At 49.8% G+C, this 16,655-nt stretch overlaps 1 long non-coding RNA gene across 1 annotated transcript in view; it reads left to right on the forward strand.

Moving 5' to 3' along the window:
• Positions 1-12,618, forward strand: part of LOC111756277 (uncharacterized) — a 56,325-nt gene extending 43,707 nt beyond the window's left edge. Inside the window, exons 4-5 of the long non-coding RNA XR_010051380.1 lie at positions 10,123-10,313; positions 10,796-12,618. This is a non-coding gene — a long non-coding RNA (uncharacterized LOC111756277). The remainder of the gene's footprint in view (positions 1-10,122; positions 10,314-10,795) is intronic.
• Positions 12,619-16,655: the final 4,037 nt, after the last annotated feature.

Below are 16,655 nucleotides of genomic sequence, written 5' to 3' on the forward strand. Positions count from 1 at the left end.
TCTGATGCTGTTGGGTTCACATCTTGGCTCCCCCTTGGCACCTCCAGGGTGGCAGGGATGGGACCCAGTCCCCTTGGTTGGGAACAGCATGGGTGCTGGGCTGCAGGCCAGATGGGCTCTCTATGCACACCAGGGCAGCTCTGGCTGTGATACCTCAGCCACTTGGGGGGACCCTAGTCGGAGGGGACAGGGGACAGGAGACGGGTCAGGCCAATCTCTCCTGGGAGCAGTCACTCTGGGTGTTGTCCTTACCCAGCCTCTCCCTGTCCCCAGCTCTCAGAGCTGCTGAATATTTGTTAGTAATGAGAGAAGGGGGTTGGGGGGCAGTAGGCTGTGAGCACCAGCAAGACCCCAGGTCCGGCTCTCGGCTGGCCCAGGCCCAGCCACACTGCCTTCTCTGTTCTCAGCCCTGTTTTATTGGGTGCAGCAAAGTTAGGGTGACTGGAGACCCTGGGCCAGTCTGTCTGGGAGGCGGCTCCCAGGGCTTCACCTTGCAGGAAGCAGTTAAGTATAGATGATAGGGTTGAACCTCGGGTCCCCGCTGCAGTGGCCTCAGCTGGCAAGGGTGGCTTTGGAGCCCGGGTGAGAAATACAAATACAAAAGGCCTGTACTTGCTGTTCCTCTCTGGAGAGCTTAGCTGGGAAGCTATGGTACCAAGATTAGACCCTGTAAGCCCATCACTCGGAGGCTGAGTCAGGAGGATGGTGCATTCAAAGGCCTTCCCGCACCACATAGTGAGACTGTCCAAAAACCCAAACAAACAAATGATGGCAACAAAACCTCCAAGCTGAACAGAGATTCAAGGCCCAGTGAAATCCGCAGGATCATGAAACCCAGGTCAGAACTCTCCTCTGTTACTCACGTTATTCAGGGAGTGTGCTGAGTGGGTTTGAGTTGTCTCAAATGCCTGTGTGATTCTCAGCATGCTTTTGGGCTAAGCTGGTCCTCTGAGGAGTCAAAGCCAGGGCAGACTGCTCCTCAGCAAACTGAATTCACACTCTGCCCTGATCATAGCACAGGCAGAGCTCATGTGGACAGCAGGGCACAGGGCCTGTGAGAGGTGGGTAGTGGTGGCTGTGGGTGCCAAGTGTACAGCACAGGGCCACAATGTGATCTCCCTAGGGGAGTGGGGAGAGACCTCAGAGGCCCAGCAGCCACCCAGGTAGACGGCCGTGGGAGGCAGAGGTCAGGGAGAAGCCATGCTGTGAACAGTATGTCTTGCTGTATGGCGTCTCTCTGTCCTCACCTGGATGCTATGATCAAGATCAGCACTGCTGCCGTCATTCTGAGGGCCTCGTGCACTCGAGGTGCTTGGTGAAAGACTAAGTGTGCGCTTCTGCTTGCTTTTTTCCCTAGTTGGCATCTCACTGTGCAGCACAGGTTGGCCAAGAAATGGAGCTCTGTTGCTCCTGCCTCAGCCTCCTCCTTAAAGGCTGCACAGTACTCTGCTGTACAACAAAACCCACATCTTCTTTACCTATTCATCAGTTGGTGGGCATTTGGACTGCTTCTACAATTAATCTATTACAAACTGCTACGAATATGGGCATGCGTATATTGCTATGGTATGATGTTTTTGTGTTTTTTATGTTTGGATGTTTTTATCCAAAAATGAGCACCTGAGATGAATACACATTTCTCAGATGAAGAAGCACAAACAGAAAATAAATATATGAAAAAATGTTTAACATCACTGGTCATTTGAGAAATGCAAATTTAAACAATGCTGAGATTCCATCTCTTTCATGAAAGAATGGCTATTATCAAGAAACCAATCAATAACAAATGCTGGAGGGGCTGTGGGGAAAAAGGAACCCTTCTCCACTGTTGGTGGAAGTGTAGACTGGTGCAGCCACTGTGAAACCAGAGTGGAGATTCCTCAAACAGTGAAACTAGAGGTTCCATTGGCTCCATTTGATTCAGCTGTTTCCTACGTGGTATCTTCATGAATTTAATTCTATCCATGATTATGGTTATAAACCCAAGTGGGCAAGAAGTGAGTCAAATTTCTCTACAAGGTTGACAATTAAATATCACTGGATTTGGTTCTGTTCTAGTCCAATGGGGTCTGCAACCAGAATCATGAAGAGAATTAAGGTTATGAACCAGGCAGCCCTGTATTTTATTTTAGTGAGACCAGATCTTATTGGCCTTGAAATCACTTGTAGTTCAGGCTGGCCTCAGATTCCTGGTGGTGATCCTTCTGTTGTGGCCCATGCAGTCTTGAGGTTCTTGGGGTGAAGGATCTGAGAGGATGGGAAAATTAAAAAGCAAAGCTGGTGTCAGGCCCAGGAGAAAAGGAGCTGCTCAGCTACTCTAGCATGGTTTAAAGATGATGTCAATTTCAACCCTGCTGCCTAACAACTCACTCCTTGCATTGTCTAGGGTCTTGATGCTTTTCTGGGTTGAAGCAACTTCTTAGTGGCTTGCCCCCAGTGCTGTTTGTTTTTGGGATGGCCACGCCCTGGCCATGCCTCAACCCTGCACGTATGGTCAGTTTCCAGCCTCAATGGCTCCCAGCATGCCTCAGCCTCCTGAGTGTGGGAGTCTAGGCCTGTATCACTTCACCTAGGTTTAAAATTTATTTTAAAGGTTTACTTTGTTGATGCAGCTAACATGAAGCTATGCTCACTTTATAACACAGAGTACCATGTCGGGTGTGGTATGGTGGCTGCTTCAGGAAAAGATGGAGAGGAGACACAGGAAACATGTTATTTTGCATCGTTTTGTTTAAGAATCTGAAACAAATATAGAAAAATATAAATCTGCAAAATATGGCTAGCAAGCACATGGGTGTCTAATTTATTTCTATACGTTTGGAAATTTCACACATTAAAAAGTGCAGATAGCCAGGCGTGGTAGCAAATGCTTGTACTCCTAGTCACTGAGGAGGCTGAAGCAGGAGGATGGAAAGTTTGAGCCCAGCCTGGGCTATTTAGGGACAACCTGTTCCACAATGAAAAATAGAAAAAGGTCTGTGGGTATGGCTCTGTGCAAAGGCCCTGTGTTCAATCACTAGCACACACACAAAAAAGGACTTTTGAGGTGGGGATTGTGGTATGTGCTTCTGATTTCAGCTAGGAGGCTGAGTCAGGAAGATTGGAAGCTCAGGGCCACAAGAACCTCTTCCAAAATGAGAAATGAAAGGGGTTGTGGATGTAACTCAGTGTGAAGCCCTGGAACAATCCCTAGTATCAGGAAAAAATTTGAATCTTGCTATTTCAAGTTGATGGTGTAACCACCTGACTCAGATGAGCCAAGTGTCCAGTGCAGATGTCCGTAAAATCCAGATACCCAGGTCTGACCTCTGCCCCGCGGCTCTGCTTAGGGCCCAGGGTGGTCCAAGTCTGAGTCCCGAGCCTGGCACATCCAGTCACTGCCATCTCAATGATGTTCCTCTGGAGGCACGGGCTGCCAGGTGAGCCTTCCTATGCTTTGATTTTCCAGATGTCTGGGGAAAGCTCAGGCATGGGCCAGAGGAGCAAAGTGGTACTTGCTTTGAAACGCTCTGAATGGAGAAGGCTTTTTAGCTTTCTCTAGCTGAGCGCCAGGATGTGCTGGTGTCTGGCGCTGACTTTGGGCTCTTCCTGGGGGGTCCTGGTTTTGTCAAGGGGTCGATGCTCCATGGGGTTGCTCTCACCCACATCGGCAGCTTCCTTTTAGCCTAACGCAGCTGCTATCTGTTTTGGCTACAAGGACACACGCGTGGCCACCTCCTGCAAGGCCTGCCTGTCACTTTCTGCATTAGGGTCAGGGACAACTGCAGGAAGGGGGGGTGCTCAGTTGGGTCTGGGTGGCAAGGAGAGTCTGGGGAACTGAGCAAAAGCCGGGGTCTGGGTGCACAGTTACTTGGTAGTGAAATTCTGAGATGACCAGGGATGAATCACATGGTTTCTCTTGTATGGGAAACCCAAATTATAAGTAAAAGCAAAATAAAAGATAGATAGATAATTGGAGGTAGGGAGAGAGATCTTTCTCAAATGGGGAAGGGACCAAGCGATGGAGAGAAAAGGGGAAGGGGCTGAGAGAGGAACTGGGGCGTGTTATGTACATGTGCCAACCTCAGCCGAGGAATGTAAACACCATGTCTCCAAATGTGGACCAAGGAAAATAAAAGAACGTTTGTGTTTTGTTTTTTGAGACAAGGTCTTGTCTTGTGCTCTAGGCTGGACTTGAACTCACAGTGATCCTCCTGCCTCACCTCCTAAGGGGTGGGGTTATAGGCGTGTGCCACCACACCTGGCAGGAGTGTTTCTTTGGGCGACTGTGACTTGGTGATGCAGATATTCATTATGAAACCATCTGAAGGGGCCTCTGTGCCCCTTGGTACCCCAAAATCAGTTCAGACCAGCTCAGCCTGGCCCTGTGCCCGTCCGCTCCCGTGCACGCGCACTCTGCCTTGCACTATCAAGCGCTCGCCTCTCTTGGGATGCAGATGCCTAGCAAGGCTGAGGCAGGGCGGGACTGCAATCCTGGGACGTGTGAGGAACACTGTTCGGATGAAAGGCTGCTCCCGTCAGCCCCAGGAAGGAGGAATTTAGAAACCGTAGCTGCGTCCCGAGGGCTCTTCTGAGAGCAGGTGACCTTCTCTGTCCCTTGTCTGCGGCACTTCCAGTGGAGGCTGCTGTCATCATGGTTTTGTAAGCTGCTGCTCAACAACCTCCCCACCCCAATCCTGCAAGCACGAAGCCCTGCTGAGTCCTCCTGGCACCTGTGGGACTCTGGGACAGAGGAGAATTTCACTTGGAGTCCATCTCCACTCCCTTCAACAGCTTCCTGGGGGCCAGGAGCTGTCTTTGAGGGTGGGAAGAGAAGACAGACGAGACAGGAAGACAGAGGAGAGCAGCCTCGGGAAGTCTGCTCGGCATCCACAGCCTCACTGCCCTGCTGAACCCCGCCAGCCTCAGCCGGGACAGTGGGGCCCGTTCTGCACCGCACCACAGTGCACCACATTTTCCTGTTCTGCTGGGTTTCCACAGTACACAGTGTATTGTGGTTACTTTCCCCATCACCCAGAGTCCTTTACGGGAGTAGAAATGGCTGAGGTTGTCCTCACTGAAAGAGAAGAGAATGAAGTCCATTGGCTGACATCCACTGAACCAGGGCTTTCCTCACTGGCCTGTCAGTTTGCTTCATGGTGTGAGACTTAAGTGCCCTGCTTTGATTTGAATACGTTTTTATGGCTTATAGCATACTTATATTTCAACCTGTAGTACAATCACTTCTAAAATTGCAAAGAAACCAGAATACCTTTCCCTGCATTAAGATTCCCTAGAATTTTAGGGATAAAGAGACGGAGAGATTGCTCAGGTATGTTAAGTAAAGAGAACTGCACTAGGGTTGAGCTCCGTGGAGCTGCAGGAACCTGGACACCTGATGGCTTGGTCAGCTGGTGAACTCTTGACTCATGTTGAGGCCCGTGGTAGGGCTGAACGGGGCGGTGTGATACGGGAGGTGATGGGCTTTAGTCCTCAGTGCCCTCTCACAGCTTGTTTCCTGTGTCTGGTTCCAAGGTTAATACCTGACCCCTGAGTGCGGGTGACTGGGTTGGTACCACTAACAGTGCGCCCTTCCTTGACTTAGAGAGCGCGTTTCTGCATGTGTCATGATCTTCTAGCATTCAAGGCAGAACATTCCTGCTCCCCAGAAGAGGTATTTCCACCTTAAATGTAGTTAAGTGTATTTATTGCTTTTAGACTGTGGCAGAGTTATCTCCTGGAAATATAGAGCCAGACTTGATCTCGCTACACTGAACGTGCTTACCCTCTTCTGAGTGTCGCGTCTATGTGGCACCCATGCAGAGTGACGGTGAACTGCCGGCTCCTCTGCTCAGCTAGAGCACACAGAACTAGGGCACCGAGAGGTGAGCGGAGTCCCTGGCCTGGCTGGCTGTCCTGCTGTCCTCATGTCTTTACCTGCTCCCTGCCAGGGCACGAGGTCTCCACTAGAGCCTGAGCTACTGCTCCATCCATTTCACACGTGCAGCCTGTGTGTGGCTCGGATGGGAGGCAGACATCAGCCCCATGCCCAGGGCACGCCCTGGGTCCTGGCCACACCGCTGCTGCTCAGGACAGGATCATCTTCCTGCTTGTGCCGGGGTCCTGCCACGCATTAGACTCTGCACATTATAAAAGCGGCCCTGGGGTCCGGAGCTCAGGCTCGGTTGGGAGTTCCCCTGTAACTGGTAGGAGTGAGGCTGTTTTCATGCTGTGCCCCTGCTGTGTCACTATTAGGGACAATTTGCCTAAACTGGGCTGAAGACAGTGGGCAGGCAGTGAAAGAGGCCCTGGGCCCAAGGCTGTGTCAGGATGCCCAGGCCTTGGTCAGATAAGTGGGAGCTGTGGTCAAGAGCTGAGAGGGGCTGGGTGGGCCGTGGGGTCCAGGATGTAACAAGCAGGGTGACAGATGCCCACTGTGATAGCTGTCTGGAAAATGCTTTTCCTTCTCTGTTTGTCTCAATGAACCCTTGGATAGGACAGAGGCCGCCAGGCCCACGAGGATGCACACCTTGCTTCCTGCCTGACTCCTCATAAGCCTCTTCCCTCTCAACCTACTTACAGCTTACCCCGAGGGTCACGTGGGCAGTGTGTTCACTTAACTATTGATTCTCCTGAGGGTTACTCGTGTGGCTGTCATTTCAACCAATTGATTCCTGTATTCAATAAATAGGATAAAACTGGCATTTTAATATTTTCTGTTACCTTACAAAAATAAAATATATGCACTTTTTGGTCCACCTGAATTTAAATAATTGCACTAGTAAGTGGTTCAGTAAGTTTATTTTAGTCCTAAAGATTGATCTAGTTTGTCTTGGAGTCCTCTGAGCCCTGAAGATTTTTTTGGTATAAAACTCCTAAATAAAGATTTCCTCTGGGAGTCCACTTTTGGGTCCCTTCATGACTATCAGAACTATTTTTCTCTTTGTCATAAATATCCCTCCTGTCTACCTCTGTGGTGGGTTAACTAATGAGCAGTTTGTAACACCTAGCTGAACTGAATCATCGGGTGCTGGGCGTGGAAAGCCCCCCTGAGGATTGTGGCCAACAGCATGAAAGGGGGAACTGGAGAGGAAGACGGTGGTGTTGGTTCTCCTGGAGGAGCTGGTTGGGCTGGCTGTTCTCAGCTGTTCTCAACGCTGGAGGAGCTCAGCGCTCACTGTCATGCAGGATGCCTGCGGTTCTCTTTGGGGGAGCTCTGGTCCTTACTTGGGCATCACTTCCTGGCTCCAGTGCAGATCTCTCAGTCTGCTGCACAGATCCTTCATCCCACCAGCATAGACTTTCTGGCTTTCACCACTGACCTTTGGGCCTTCCCAGCCCAGATCCTGCACTCATGGAGGACATTGCTGAGATCCAAACCCTCACCTGGATTCTTTGGGTCTCTAGTGTGAGGACAGATCTCCCACACTCTTTTACTTGACTACTTGGGTGGATATTATAAAATAATCCTACGAATTATGTGTCCTGTGTTAAATCTTTTCCCTTGTGAATCCTGGCCACAGCAACCTCCTTTTCCTCGACTTCAATCTTCAACTTCATGAGCCACCAGCCTAGATTTGCAGTTATCCTTTTGAGGGGGCTTCTAGGTTGTTTGAGGTTCTGGCTATTAGGAAAGGACTACCTTGGATGCTCTTAACTGTGTCTTTCGATGGAAGCAAGCGTCATTTCTTTTGTATCTATACTCAGTGATAGAAGTGCTGAGTTACAGGGATTATACTCCGTCTCCTCTAGTTCTGTTCTGCCGGGTATTTTCCCAGCTTCTGTGACAGGCCCGATCGCTCCACACCCTTGCTAGCAGCTGGAGTTTCCCAGTCGTCAAGCTCTTCTGTCAGTGCAATGTCATCAGAGGGTGAAACTGCTGTCCCTGCAGTGTCTCTGGGCAGTGGTATTTGGGCATGGGGCTGGGCACCATGGGCACTGCACTTACAATCCCGAGAAGGGGTCTGGCAGGCTCCTCGGGGCGAACTTTCTGCTGTGGCCACACTGATGGGAACCTGCGGTAGATGAATGTGCCAGCCTAAATCGCAGAGGTGGCTTTCGGATATTGAACAGAGCTGGAGGCTTATGCAGGCTGCCACCTGTCAGCTTCCTGCTCCCATGGTATATTGGGTTTCTCTGGATGAACAGAATCAGCATGGAGTAGATGCACCCCTCATCCCCACACTCCCAGAACTTTCCTGGCTGCTAACAGTGTCTCCTCAAGTCAGCTGACAAATGACAGTTGATCATAGATGGACGTAAACTCAGCCAAGCAACCAGACAAATCAACTCTTAGATTTTTTAATTCAAAGACCAGATAGAACACATTTATTATACTAATGATTTTTTACAGACGCCACCTAGATGTGACATGTAGAATGGCTTACCACACGGCCTCACCACAGCAGGGATGTCGACATAAGTCTGTAGATGCCTTGCCCAGGGTCAGCTTACTGCTAGGAAGGACTGATGCACTTCTCCTCCCTCCCTCCCTCCTATTCTCTCCTCCTACTCTCTTTCTCTCCCTTTCTTCTCCTCTCCTGTCCTCCTCTCCCTCCCCTCCCCTCTTCTTTCTCATCCCTTCCCATCATATCCCTGCCCCTTCCTTCCCTCCTTCCTCCCTCCCTCCCTCCCTCCCTCCCTCCCTCTGTATAAGGGATTGAACCCAGAGGTCCTTTCCCATTGAGTAACATCCTAGCCCTCTTTATGTTTGAACTTGTGTCCTCCTGGAAGCCCCTCAGATGGCTGGGATTATGTCCTTCCACTTACTCAGTTCTTGTGCCAGAGGAAGTTCCCCCACTTTTTCTCCTCCCCAGCCCCCCGCACCTTCCTTCCCTGTCAAAGCAGGAGATACACGTGGCTGAGTGACTTTGCAACCTTCCAGTGGCCCAGCCCTTCAGAGTTGGGTGATACCTGCCTCGTACTCACCCACAGCCCGACTCTTCTAAGACTGAGTCAGAGCTGACGGGGGCAGGTGGCTGGCGCAAGAGTGGGACAGTCCACGCAGGAGGTCCAGAGCACTCTGCCTGGTGTGTGAGCAAGTTATATCTACAGCAGAGAGAAAGCAGAGACGGGAAACAGACACCTGTCTGGTCACAGCTTGTATTTTTTTTGTTTTGGTTTTGGCTTTAATTTTGTTTTGAGATGTTTCAATATGTAGCCCAGGCTGACTTCCAAACTGCAGTCCTCCTGCATCAGCCTCCCAGTGTTGGAATTATAGAAATGTGCTAATATGCCAGCCAAGACAAAATCATTTGACTAGGAAATAATTTCTGGCCAGGTATTGTGGTACAACCCCTTGGGAGGCTGAAGAGGAAGGCCGAGGAGGAGGATAGCAACTTCTAGGCCAGCTAGGCTACACAGCGAATTCAAGGTCAACCTAAACTACATAGCTAGGCCCTGTCCCAAACCAAACTAAACCAAACCAAACCAATCCAAACCAAACCAGATCAAGACAAATGCTGGAAAAACAAAACAAAACAAACAAATTCTGGGTGTGGTGGTGCATACCTGTAATTCCAACTCTCTAGACATTGAAGCAGGAGGATCACTTGGAATGTGAGGTCAGCTTGTGCAGCAAAGTGAGCTTAAGGCCAGCCTGCACTACATAACTAAGACCTGTCTCAAAAATAAATGAATGAATGAATACGTTTTGTCTTACTGAATCATAACTGGTATCATAACTGATGATACACTCTAGGTGGAGGGGTACTAACTTCTGAGAGTCACACAGCACGTTTGTAACCCTTTCCAGCAGGCGTTTACCTTCTGAACTGCCCTTACCCCAGGGCTGCTGTGTGCCCCTTGCTGTTCCCCTCCTCTGTTGAACGCAGGGTCTTGCTGTGTTGCTGAGCTCCTAGATGTAAGCAGTCTTCCTGATTCAGCCTTCCAAGTGGTGGGGATCACAGTACACATCACTGAGCCAGGCTTAGTTTTTATTTATATTTCTGCCTCCAGAAATATAAATTCCAGATTCCTTTTGTTTGTTTACCATGAAGTCTTTGTAAGTCCTTTTAAAATCACGTTATGTTGAAATATAACAAAAACGTAACCATCACACTTATTTATGATTCCACAGCTTTTCCTGCAAGTTATGTTGCTCGCTTTGGCTTATTTTTCTGTCTTGCTGGCCCCTTCCTGTAGTCAGTCAAGCCAGTGACCTGTGCTCGAGGACACAGAAAACTGTAGAGAAATATTGGTTCCTGGATTTCGTGCCCACACAACATCCCTGTATGGGACATGCACACTCAGCATGTACACTGCTCAGGGCGCTAATTCACAAGTCCACATCGTCCACCGCACAACAGACTGCTCTCAGACCTCACCTCCTCAGGGTAAGTCCCTGTCCGCCATGTTGGACCACCACGATTCCTAGCTGCTCCTGCCTGGCTGGCCTCGATTTCCCTCTTTAAAGGGTACCTGAGCCTGAGGGAGACACGGGCTTTGGAGCCGAGGTGTTCTGGGTCCAGTTCCATGTGAACCACTTATCAGCCATGCTGTATTAGGGATGGGACTTGTCACCTTCATGAGAGGGAGCTTGTCTCCTGGGGATGGTGGCTACCCTGCCCATGGCCCTCCTGGGAAGCAGCAGGAAAGATTCCCGTATCAGTGAGGCCTGCGCCCGCTCTGAGAAGCTTCCCCACTCCCCCAGGCTGGGCTGTGTCTTCCAACTGTGAGCAGGGGCTGCCCGCCTCCCTTGGACTTCAGGTTAGCCTCGGTCTCTCCAGTGTCCCCTCGGGTTGTTTCCAGCGTTCCCCCTCTTTCTTATCTTGCATGATTCCTGTTTTCACTGTTCTGTTCTCAACGGTGTGGACAGGTGCTGGAATGAACTCCTTCCCAAGGGAGTGCTGTGGATGACTTTTGGAAGTCTTAACACTGTCTCCAGTCCTTCAGCCACACTCGGGGAAGCATCTTCAAACACAAGAGGCCTCGGAATCAAGCAAGAAAAATTCTTGAGCCTCATGACCCTGAAGAGGTGATTGAGGGCTCCCGTTTAGAACTATCACTTCTGTTACCCACAAAATGACTGGAGATGATAAGACCAGGAAGTTGCTCTGTTTGCAGGAGTTTTGAAAGTACGCGTTTGTTTCATTAAAGAGGGTGCAGCATGCTCTTCTGGGCTGGAATTGGCTCTCTGCTATTCTGGCTCTGGTTCTCTGTGGGTGTGGTAGGCTTTGAAGATCAAACTAAGCATCCACTTTTTCTCTAAGCACCACAGCCTGCTTCTCATCTTTAAAATTAATCCAGCATGAAAAGCTCTGCCACAACTGACTCCAAACAACCTCCCCGCCTCTGTCTCGGTCTCTGCAGCGGGCTCAGGAGCTCTGGCAGCAGTGATGGCCCTGTTCTTACTGGCAAGGCCTAAGTATTGTCTTTTCCCTCGGCCTGCCCCCCAGGGCCTCCCTTCTGCAGCCCCCAAGCCTCCTACAGCTGTGCCTCTCTGGGGCCAGCAGTGGACATGACTGTCACCACTGCACCGGTCAGTGCACAGCCTCTCCTGTGTTGCAGGGCTGCTGAGCTCTGAGTGACCCAATGGAGGCGGGCACTGTTCCTTGTCTGTGTCCCTGCTGACATTTGGCACAGTGTGCGTCACACTAGACAACCTGACAGTGGACAGGTCATCTATGTTTATCCCATTTTCTCTCAAGTTCAGCTTCATTCTTCTCGTCTTCACTATGAGATAGGTGAACCTCCCAGACACATTTGTAATGAGCACTTATATCTCACCTCAGTCCAGACAAAAGGGGCATCAGGCAGTGCACATTACCTGCTTAGCATGTAGGAGAACTGGGCTCCCTACGGCTCAGTAAGAAAAGCAGAATTTATTTTGCTTATGTGCAACTTTGCCAAGATGAAACCCCTGACCTGTGTCACCATGTGCACAGTAATAATGAGGGGGACAAACAAGTGCAAGGAGACCCGTCACTGTGAAAAGATGAGCACCGGGAAACACTTAAATGCTTGCTCCCATGGGGACCTGTCCTTTGAAAGGCTGTACCTGTTGTTGGCCGCCATCTCTTTCTCTGGTCACAGAGCTGATCTTTTTGGTTGGAGCCTACCTGAGGGACGCGGTAGCCATGGTGACGACATGTCCTACTTTGACTTTCCACAGAAGCTAGCACTTCTGTGGCTGTGCATCCTTGTGGGATTTCAGGAGCCAGTCAAGTGTTTAAACTGCGGGATCAGGTCTTGACTAGATAATGACTTTCTCCCCCAAACTGGTGCATTTTGAGTCAGGAGTGGCAACTGATGGTATAGACACCCCACAGCTTGTGAACACGAGGTCCTTGCAAACCAGATAGGCTGGTCTCACGGATGGACAGTGTAATTGCTTATGTCTAGAGGTCCCCCAAGGCCCCATGTGGTCATTTTCAGAGACAGCTGGATCTGGACTGTGTGATCCTGGGATTAAGGGTATGTAATTACTACATTGGCCTCCTGATTGGTTTGGCACCACTCTAATCTCAGTAGCCTGATAAGATAAAAGGGGCAGAAAGTGATGTTTAAATTCCCTGTTTGTTTTGATGTCTTCTACCCACCATGCACTCTTGTCAACTACAAAGCTGTCTTGCCTTGGAGTCAGCCATGATGGACTGAAACCTCTACAAACTGTGAGCTAAATAAACCTTTCCCTCTTAACTTTGGATGTTGAGTATTTTGTCTCAGCAGTGAGAAAAGTAACCGAGAGAGGTGTGTAAAAACTCTCACTGACTAAACTTAGTGACTGTTCAAAGGTGTGATGAAGGGGAAATATTACCCCAGGTGAATATGTGTTGTGGTTTGTGTTTGGATGTCCCTCGACAAGCCTCATGCAGTCATGGAGGTGGCTGAGTCTAGTGTTTGTGATTGGTTCATTGTCAAGCACTGGGATTGGCTGTGTGAGCGCTGCACATGCCCAGGGGTGGGTAACCCACATATAACATAAGAGAGGGAAGGAGGCATGCTTTTTTTCCCTTTTAGCTATTGTTGCTTGAGGCTACTGTGAATGGCTGCCCCTTAGCCACACTATTCTGCCTTGGAGCCAGCTGATTATGGACTGAAACCTCCATAAACAGTGAGCTAAATAAACCTTTTCTTCTTTCATTTTGGGTGTGGGGTATTTTGTCCCAGGAATGAGAGATGAATATAACAGAAAATCGAAGTGTTCATTTGGATGATGTTTTCAAACAAGATCAGCCCTAAACTTAGGTAGGATATGCGCAGGCACAGCCATAGATTTGAGGTTAGGGGCCACAGAGAAGGCACAAGTCTGATCCAGCATGCCGGTGTCTTTCTCATGCTGGGTTTATGAGGCCTGATAATGTGAGTCTTCACAAGGCCTCATGGTGGGGAGAGGCTGACATTCAGTAGCCTGTGGATAAAGCTTGTTTGTAGCTGTTTACTTGGTTGAAAAGTGTCATAGATTTCTTTTTGTACTAACGTTTAATAGTAAGAAGGTGTCACATAAAAACCCACATTGCTCATTACCTTCAAATGAGAGGACTGTGGGAAAACTAAACTCTCTCAGGACAGAAGCCGGGAAGCTGTTGTCTTATTGAAAAAAACCAAATTCTCTTTCTGTGTCACAGCCTCCACCCCCACATTGACTTCAGAGCTGTCTCAGTGGCTTCAGTAACCATGACAACGCACAGATCCTCAGCAGGCAGCCTCAGTGTCAGCTTCCTGTTCAGCTGAGCAGCTTCATCTCTGAGATCTCAGTGAAAACACTCAGTCTTTTCTGTGGCTCTTTCTTCTGTGGCCCTGGCGCTATTTCCTCTTAGGATATAGACAAGAAATAAACACCAAAGAAGCATGCAGGATATGCGTTCCCATGCCTGTTCGCTTGACTATTCACTCAACAACCCTCGTTGTTTGTGTGTTTAGCCCAAATGCATGCACATTTTGCACCTGTGCTGAGAGCCCACACTCACTGGAAGCTGTCTGGAATGGTATCTGGGTGTGGAGTTGGTCCACACCAGGGTCAGGCTGGACCTACACCCAGAACCAGGTTGAGCCTGGGATGGCTTCCTCAGTGCAACTACTGGGAGAAATGTCCATTGCCCTTTTTCAGCCTTTCTAGAGATGGCCAGGATGTCCCCAGCCCTGTGTGAGCACACTTAGGAGAGCAGTGGAAGGGGCTGCAGGGTGGAGGCCCTGGCTGTGACCTGAAGGCAACTCGTGCTGGGGGAGGGGATGAACAAGAACTCTTCCTCCACTGTCAAATCAGAGTGAGGAAACTCTTCTCCTCCTCTCCGTACAGATCTCTCAGTTGTGACTGAGCTCTGAAGTTGCTTTTGATGCTCACTGTGTACTTTGTAAGTGTTCATTCCACGTTCTGTTGCTACAATGAAGTACTGGAGACCAGGACGTTGAGGAAGAAAGAGGATCACTTGGTTCGTAGTTCTGGAGCCTGGGAACCCACACGGAGGCCTTCTGCATACAGTGACAGAGGGTGCCTTGTAAGGTCACACCGAGCAAGTGTGCAGCCTGGACCTCCACCTGTCCCTTAGAGTCACCAGTGCTGCCTGGGGCCAACCTATGACCCTGTCAGGTCCTTACCACTACCTCAGGGCCCCAAACCAAGGGCCACGAGCACAGGAATTCTGCGTTTCGGTTTCTAACAGTGAACTTGGGGCTACACCTAGCCCACAGCAGAGACACTGCTGATAAAGCTGGGTCTGCACGTTAGCTGAGGCCAGGGCTGGAGAGCCAGAGCACCAGGGCTCCTGTGAGTAATCTCTGCACTGACAGACATTTGGAACTGAGCTATGTGGTGGGGCATCTGTCTGCCTGGGGTACTAAAGGCCCTGTCCCTGACAGGGGCTGTTGGGGCAGGGAGGGAAGTGGGTAATGGGGGTCCTGGCCCTTTCTTTCTGCTTCCTGGTGCTGTGAAGTGAGCGGGTACCCTCCACCATGACTGGTCCACACCCCTACCCAGAACCCTTCACAACCATGGACTGAGCCAGAGCTGGTGGGACTCTCCCCAATTTGGAGATTTTCCTGCAGGTGCTTTACCCAGCAAAAGCAAGTCGAGGACCTGGTGGGCCCTTGGGTGTCACCTTGGGAGAACCCGGCAGGGAACAGCTCACTGATGGTGGGCACAGGTAGCACCACAGGGTGCAAGGCACCCTCCTCCCTGCTGTTCCACTACTGACTCAGGTTGGCTTGGGGTTGGTTTGGCTCAGCTTCTGGAAACTGGCTGCTTCATGGCCTTTCCTGGGCCTCTCCTCTCTCTTCCCAGTAGATCATTGACAGCGTCACCAGGGGCTCCTGGACTTTCTTTCTCTCCCTCAAGGTGCTGGCTGCAACAAGGACCTCACCTGCCAGTCCCATTTGGAGCCTGCTTGTCCAAGGCCCAAGCCAATACCTGTGAGTACTCAGCTCAGCATTGACAGTTTCCCAGACCATCACACGGAGGAGTAGTGGGCACATGGACATCAGAGAGGGCTTCCTTTCATCAGTGTGATGCTGGCTCTCTGGACCCCTTAGGGATCTGAATGGAATCAGGACAGGAAGATTTGCTGCTGCCCTCCAGGATGGTGCTGGGACAAAACCTGCTGCAGGCCAGGCAGAAACTCCCTGTGACCCAAATGGAATCAACAGTAAATCCATGGACAGTAAATCCATCCACATGTGCAAGATCTCAGACGAATCACTAAGTATGATGGCCAGGGAGTTAGAAAGGGAATGGGGAGACCCCGTGGAACTTTAGAAGATTTAGGGAACAGTTTAGGACAGATGTTTGTGCTGAAATCTACATCATGAGCAAGTAAGTGTTGGTCCTTTCACTGGTGGAGAAGTGGTCGCAGAGGATGGAATTTGGGAGCCATCTTTACTGGGTGGGTCTCAAGACATCTGAGGAATCCTTAATCATCTGCATTAGATTAAAAAGTAGGAGGTCACAAGTCAGTGGCTGTGGCCCTCCAGTAACTGCAGTCCTATTGACAGCAGCTGAGCAGCTTGTCACATGACAGATGATTTTCTAAAGAGCAAACAGCCAGGGAAGCGGTCCTAGATCCCAGCTTAGTACAATGACAAGAACAGGTCTGGAAGAAGGCAGGGAGGACAGCACGGCCTGGTGGCCTCCAGAGCCCTAAGCAGGCCTAGAGATGGGCGTCTCCTGATCAGTAGAGAAGAGGGAATTCAGCCAGGCCTCAGCCCCAGGGCTGGGCTGGGTGGGGCTCCAACTCCTGGACCACTAGCGTAGCCTTGACATCTGGAGCCACACCGGACAGCAGGTCCCTCCACCACCCCTCAGAGGGGAGAAGTAAGAAAGACCGGGACCTTTGAAAAGATAAAATTGGCAGAATCTTAGTTAGACTATGAGAGACACAAGACTTAAATCAAAGAGTTTAAAAGGAAGACAATTGACACCAGAGAAAAGCAAAAATTAAGGAGTGTTACGAACAACTACACATCAATAAATTTGAAAACCTAGAAAAAATGAACACATTTCTGGAGACACACCTCACCAAAACTGAATCATGAAGCATGAAAACAAATAAAGAGATAAACTGAAGATGGACTGAAGACAGAAAGACAGAATGAAGTCTCTCCCCAAAGAAAAGCCTGGATCAAACATCTTCACTGCTGATATCTACCAAATTTTTAAAGAACGAATCCTAGATTTCCTTAAATTCCAAAAAACTAAACAGGAGAGTTTTCTCAAGCACATTCTACAAAGCTAATTTTTTTTA

This window comes from Cavia porcellus, unplaced genomic scaffold (assembly GCF_034190915.1).
Source record: "Cavia porcellus strain 051 isolate PalLab524CR breed Dunkin Hartley unplaced genomic scaffold, mCavPor4.1 scaffold_14, whole genome shotgun sequence".
NCBI lineage: Eukaryota > Metazoa > Chordata > Mammalia > Rodentia > Caviidae > Cavia > Cavia porcellus.